Here is a 7550-nt window from a genome sequence, read left to right as displayed (position 1 = left end):
TATCGATACGAATAAAGTATCAAAATATCACATTTTTCGTGACTGACCGAAAATATCAAAATATTTAGTTGTAAACGTTTGAAAAATATAAAAATCAAGAAAAATACATAAAAACACCTCAAAAAATTCTGAATCGCACCTATCACATTAAAATATCGATACATTTTTTCATGAATGTCTGAAAATTATAAATAAATTTAATTAGAAACGTCCGAAATATATAGAAATCAAGAAAAAGACATAAAAACACCTCGAAAATTTTCCAAATCGCACCAGTCACCTTAGAATATCGATACAAATAGAATATCAAAATTTTACATTTTTTCGTGACTGCTTGAAAAATAACAAAAACTTTAATTTGTAAACGTCTGAAAAATGTAAAAATCAAGAAAAAGACATAAGAACTCCTCAAAAAATTCACGAATCGCACAAGTCACCTTAGAATATCGATACAAATAAAATATCAATATTTCACATTTTTTCTTCACTGCCTGAAAATTTTCAAAAATTTTAATCTATAAACGTTCAAAAATTACAAAAATCAACACCAAGACTTAAAAAACACCTCAGAAAATTCCCGAATCGCAATAGTCACCTTATAATATCGATACGACTAAAATATCAAAGTTTTACCATTTTTTGTGACTGCCCGAAAATATCAATAAATTTAATTCGTAAACGTCCGAAAAATATAAATATCAAGAAAAAGACATAAAAACATCTCAAATAATTTCTATATTGCACCAGTCACGTTAGATTATCGATACAAATGAGATATCAAAATTTCAACTGTTTTCGTCACTGCCCAAAAAATATCAAAAATTTTAATTCGTAAACGTCCGAAAAACATGTAAATCTAGAAAAAGACATAAAAACAGCTCAAAAAATTCCTGAATCAGACCAGTCCTCTTAGAATATCGATACAAATAAATTATCAAAATTTCAAATTATTTCGCGACTACCCAAAAAATATCAAAAAATTTAATTTGTAAATGATCGAAAAATATGAAAATTAAGAAAAAGACACAAAAATACCTCAAAAATTTTCCGAATCGCACCAGTCACCTTAGAATATCGATACGAATAAATTATCAAATTTCATATTTTTTCGTGACTGTACAAAAAATACCAAATATTTTAATTTGTAAACGTCCAAAAAATATAAAAAATAAGAAAAAGACATAAAAACACCTCAAAATATTCTCGAATCGTACCTATCTCCTTAAAATATCGATGCGAACAAAATTTCACATTTTTTGGTGACGGCCCGACAAAATATCAAAAATTTTAATTTTTGTACGTCCGAAAAATTAAAAAATCAAGAAAAAGATATAAAAACACTTCAAAAAATGTATGAATCACATCAATCACCTTAGAATTTTGATACGAATAAAATATCAAAATTTCAATTTTTTCGTGATTGCCCGAAAAATATCAAAAATTTTGATTCGTAAACGTCTAAAAATATAAAAATGAAGAAAAAGACATATATGCATCTCAAAAAATTCCCGAATCGCACCTGTATCCTTAGAATATCGATACGAATAAAATATAAAAATTTCACATTTTTTTGTGATTGCCTGAAAAATTTGAAAAAATTTATTTCTTAAATGTCTGAAAAATAAAAAATAAACAAGAAAAAGACATAAAAAAACACCTCAAAAAAATCTCGAATCGCAACTGTCACTTTAGAATATCGATACAAATAAAATATCAAAATTTCTCTTTTTTTCGTGACTGCCCAAAAAATATCAATAATTTTAATTCGTAAACGTCCCAAAAATATAAAAATTAAGAAAAAGACATACAAACACCTCAATAAATTCTCAAATCGCACCAGTCACCTTAGAATATCGATATGACTAAAATATCAAAATTTTACATTTTTTCATGGCTTCCCAAAAAATATCAAAAAAATTAATTCGTAAACATCCGAAAAATATGAAAATCAAGAAAAAGACATATAAACATCTCAAAAAATTCCCAAATCGCACCAGTCACCTTGGAATATCGATACAACTAAAATATCAAAATTTCACATTTTTCATGGTTTCCCAAAAAATATCGAAAAATTTAATTCATAAACGTTTGAAAAATATAAAAATCAAGAAAAAGATATAAAAACATCTCAAAAAATTCCCGAATCGCACCAGTCTCCTTAGAATATCGATACGACTAAAATATCAAAATTTCACATTTTTCCATGGATTTCCATAAATATCAAAAAATTTAATTCGTAAACGTCCAAAAAATATAAAAATCAAGAAAAAGAATTTTTCGTGACTGCCCGAAAATATCAAAAAATTTAATTCGTTAACGTCTGAAAAATATTAAAATCAAGAAAAAGACATAAAAACACCTCAAAAAATTACCAAATCACACTAGTCACCTTAGAATATCGATACGATAGAAGATCAAAATTTAAAATTTTTCATGACTTCCCAAAAAATATCACAAATTTTAATTTGTAAACGTTCGAAAAAAATAAAAATCTAGAAAAAGAGATAAAAACACCTCAAAAAATTCATGAATCGTACTAGTCACCTTAGAATATCGATACAAATATAATACCAAAATTTTACATTTTTTTGCGACTGTTTGAAAAATGTTAAAAAATTCAATTCGTAAATGTTCAAAAAATATATAAAATCAAGAAAAAGACACAAAAACACTTCAAAAAATTCCTGAATCGCACATGTCACCTTAGAATATCGATACGAATAAAATATCAAAATTTCACATGTTTTCGTGTCTGCTAGAAAAATATCAAAAAATTTGATCTGTAAACATTCGAAAAAATATCAAAATCAAGAAAATGACATAAAACACTTCAAAAAGTTTCCGACTCGCACCATTAACCTTAGAATATCGATACAAATAAAATATCAAAATTTCTATTTTTTCGTGACTGCTCGAAAATTGTCAAAATTTTAATTGGTAAATGTCTGGAAAGTATAAAAATCAAGAAAAAGACATAAAAACACATCAAAAAATTCTTGAAATGCACTTGCCACCTTAGAATATCGATACGAATAAAATATCAAAATTTCTCATTTTATTGTGACTGTCAGAAAATTATCAAAAATTTTACTCCCTCCATCCCATTTTATGTGGCACCATTTTCTTTTTGGTCAGTCTCAAAAAGAATGTCACATTTCCTTATATGGTAAGTATTTAAAGGTACAATTCCTCATTTACCCTTGTTGGTCCCACTTAATCTTAAAAATAGTACTCCAATACATTTATGAGGAGAGGAAAAAGTGAGTCTACTTTTTAAAGGGCAATTTGGTAAAGATTTCAAAGTCTTCATTTATTTCTTAAACTTCGTGCCCGGTCAAATGTTGCCACATAAAATGGGACGGAGGGAGTAATTTGTAAATGTTCGAAAAATATAAAAATCAAGAAAAAGACATAAAACACCTCAAAAAATTCCCGAATCGCACCAGTCACCTTAGAATATCGATATGAATAAGATATCAAAATTTCACATTTTTTGGTGACTACCCGAAAAATATCAAATTTTTTAATTCGTTAACGTCTGAAAAATATAAAAATCAATAAAAACATATAAAAACACCTCAAAAAAATTCATGAATCAAACCAGTCACCTTAGAATATCGATACGAATATGATATCAAAATATAACATTTTTTCGTGACTGCTCGAAAAATCAAAAAAAATTATTCGTAAACGTCTGAAAAATATAAAAAATAAAGAAAAAGACATAAACACCTCAAAAAATTCTTGAATCACACCAGTCAGCTTAGAATATCGATACAAATAATATATCAAAATTACAGATTTTTCGTGAATGCCTAAAAAATATCAAAAAATTTAATTCATAAAACCCTGAAAAATATAAAAAATAAAGAAAAAGACATAAACACCTCAAAAAATTCTTGACCAGTCAGCTTAGAATATCTATACAAATAATATATCAAAATTACAGATTTTTCGTGAATGCCTAAAAAATATCAAAAAATTTAATTCATAAAACTCTGAAAAATATAAAAATAAAGAAAAAGACAAAAAAAACACCTCAAAAAATTCTCGAATCGCACCAGTCACCTTAGAATATCGATATGAATAAAATATTTTCACATTTTTTCGTGACTGCGTGAAAAATATCAAAAAATGTTAATTCGTAAACGTCCGAAAAATATAAGAATCAAGAAAAAAACATAAAAACACCTCAAAAAATCCCCGAATCGCACTTGTCACCTTAGAATATCGATACAAATAAAATATCAAAATTTCACATTTTTTCATGATTGCCCGAAAAAATATCAAAAATTTTAATTAGTAAACAACCGAAAAACATAAAAATCAAGAGAAAGATATAAAAACACCTCAAAAAATTCTCGAATCGCACTAGTAACCTTAGAATATCGATACGAATAAAATATCAAAATTTCATATTTTTTCGTGACTGCCTGAAAAAATATCAAATATTTTAATTCATAAACGTCTGAAAACATAAAAATCAAGAAAAAGACATAAAAACACCTCAAAAAATTTCCGAAAAGCACCAGTCACCTAAGTATATCGATATGAATAGAATATCAAAAGGTAACATTTTTTCGTGACTGCCCTAAAAATATAAAAAAATTTAGTTCGTAAACATTTGAAATATTTAAAAATTCAGAAAACGACATAAAAATACCTCAAAAATTTCCCTAATCACACCTTTCACCTTAAAATATCGATACAAATAAAGTATCAAAATTTCACATTTTTTCGTGTTTGCTCGAAAAATATCAAAAGTTTTATTTCGTAAACATACGAAATATATTAAAATCAAGAAAATGACATAGAAAACACCTAAAATTTCCCGAATTGCACCTTTCACCTTAGAATATCAATACGAATAAAATATCAAAATTTCACATTTTTCGTGACTGTCCGAAAAATATAAAAAAATTTAATTTGTAAATGTCCGAAAAATATAAAAAATCAAGAAAAAGACACAAAAACACCTCAAAAAATTCACGAATCGCACCTGTCACCTTAGAATATCGATACGAATAAAATATCAAAATTTCACATTTTTTCATGATTGCCCAAAAAATATCAAAAAAATTTATTCGTAAACGTTCGAAAAAAATAAAAATCAAGAAAAAGACATAAAACACCTCAAAAAATTCCTAATCACACCATTAATAATATTATAATATCGATATGAATAAAATATCAAAATTTACATTTTTTCGTTACTGCTCAAAAAATATCAATTTTTATTAAAATCAATTTTGAGCTCAGGGCTCATTTTATTCCATAAGTAAAAATATTCTGAAAAAAACAAGTAAAAAACAAACCAAACAAATCTACTTTGTCCACCTAGCCCAAAATGAACTAAGCCTCTTTCTATTTTGAACCCTACACTATCATTACTTTCCTTTTCTTTATTTCCTGTTCCGCTTCCTCAAATGTTCCTCTCCATTGTAAGCTCTAATCCTCCACATTAATTCCTCATCATTTGAATACAATCAGAAAAAGTTGGTACAAATAGGATTTGGCCAAGTTCACGAATTTCAACCTTATCAATTTTGAAGTATCACATCTTTTCCTTTGTGAATTCTTAGTTCTTCCTTCACCTCTTATGGATAATCGGTGTGCCTCCATGTATTCTATGGCTCTTCTCTTTTCCGCGACTTCAGAAGGTATGTTTCTTGTATTTTCCTTTGTTGTGACTTCTCATAGTTGAGCTCCATTTGTGTTTCTCAGGTGGGTGGTCCGATTCCAATTCCAATTGGACTTTAAGAGGTGCTTTGACAACTTTTTTAATCACTCCAGTAAGCTCCACTCTTCACTTGTTATCCTCCCCTTATCCTCGCCTTCTGATATCTTAATCCTCCTTTTCTCATAGCTGGTCATGAGGTAAAGACACGTCTGGCTCTCGAGAGGTTCCTCTTGTTGGTTGACAATAGTTGTTGTACATTTCTATTGATCCTATAGCCCCCGACTTCTGCTGGTATTCCTATTTGTAACCTGTCATAGCCTAGGCTAGGTAGCTTTTCTTTTCTCACAGATAATAAACCTTGGTACTGGTAAACGCTCAATATGTTTACATAATATCTGTGCAACTCTGTGATAGAATGATCAATGTGAATGATGTCCATACTGGTTGGTAGTGGTCTTAATTTTCCTTGTCTTGATCCTCAAACTCATGACTTGTCTCTTATCCATGTTTAGAATTTTTCTGCATATCACTGGTAGTTGATTAAACTGATTGTATACTTGTTTTTCTGTGTGATTGTGAGCGTTGTTAGCTAAAGCGTCAGCTAACTGATTACCCTCTCTGAAAACGTGTTTAACCTGTATTCCTTCCTGCTCAATCATAGCAATAGCATCTTCCAAAATCTCACTCAGTTCCCAAGGAATTTTCCATTCCCTTAACAAGAAATTTCTTATTCCCAGGGAATCTGTTTCCACAATCACCTTCCTATGTTGACTCTGTCTGCAATAACTTAGTGCCTTCAGTACCGCTACTGCCTCCGCCATGATATTTGTGGTAATACCGCTACTGCCTCCGCCATGATATTTGTGGTAATCCCTATTTGTTGCGCCTCTGCAAAGATCAAATCCCCCCTAACATCCCTAATACAAAATGCATATGCACTATCTCCTGGATTTCCTTTAGAGGACCCATCTGTATTACACTTCACCCAATCCTCTTTTGGTTTTTGCCAACTGATAGCCTGATAGTATAGTTTAGGCTTGTATTGGTAGAAATATTTGACAATTCCTTCCCAATGTGTTGGACTTGTGATCCACGGGTAAGTATACCTGATAAACTGATTGATTGTGTGTTGGCACTGTTGAACCAGCTTGAACAGGCTTACATTCTTGTCATGTCTCCTTGCGTTCCTCCTTTTCCAAAGTTCCCATAGTAAGATTGCCGGAACAATCTTAAAAATCCTTTTTATCTTGATTGGGCCTTTAGCTTTCCACCAATTAGTAATCACGTGTTGTAGTTGTATTCCATGTAACTTTATACCTGCACAAAAAGCAAACTTCTCCCATAGCTTTTGGGCTATAGGAGATGTTAGAAATAAGTGCTCTATTGTCTCCAATTTGTGCTCATCATCACAATAATGACATCCGAGACAATATTCATCCTCATTCTTTTCAAGTTATCATTTGTGGCAATTCTCCTCTTCCAGACTCTCCAATGGAAGAAATTGGTTTTAAAAGGGAGTCCTTTAATCCAAATTTCATTTAACTAGTCCCCTACTTCTCTCCTTTTCCTAATCATGTGAAAAGCTGATTTGACAGAGAATTCCCCCTTAGTATTTCCCATCCTCCGTGCGTCGTCTGAACCCTGAGTATCAATTGGTTTGATATTTCCCATAATGTATCTCACCATGTCTTCAGAAACCACACTTTCTAATTTTTCTCTATTCCACCCATTATTATTGATGAAACTGCTGACCTCCAGTTCTGATCTATCTGGTCCATTCTCTTCAATATAATACAATGACCCCTGTTGTGTCCAGTTGTCATACCAAAAAATGCTATTTCCAGTTTTAAGTTGCCACCATATTTCATGT

This window comes from Solanum stenotomum, chromosome 2 (genome assembly GCF_019186545.1).
Source record: "Solanum stenotomum isolate F172 chromosome 2, ASM1918654v1, whole genome shotgun sequence".
NCBI lineage: Eukaryota > Viridiplantae > Streptophyta > Magnoliopsida > Solanales > Solanaceae > Solanum > Solanum stenotomum.
Note: the sequence above shows the minus strand (reverse complement) of the source record.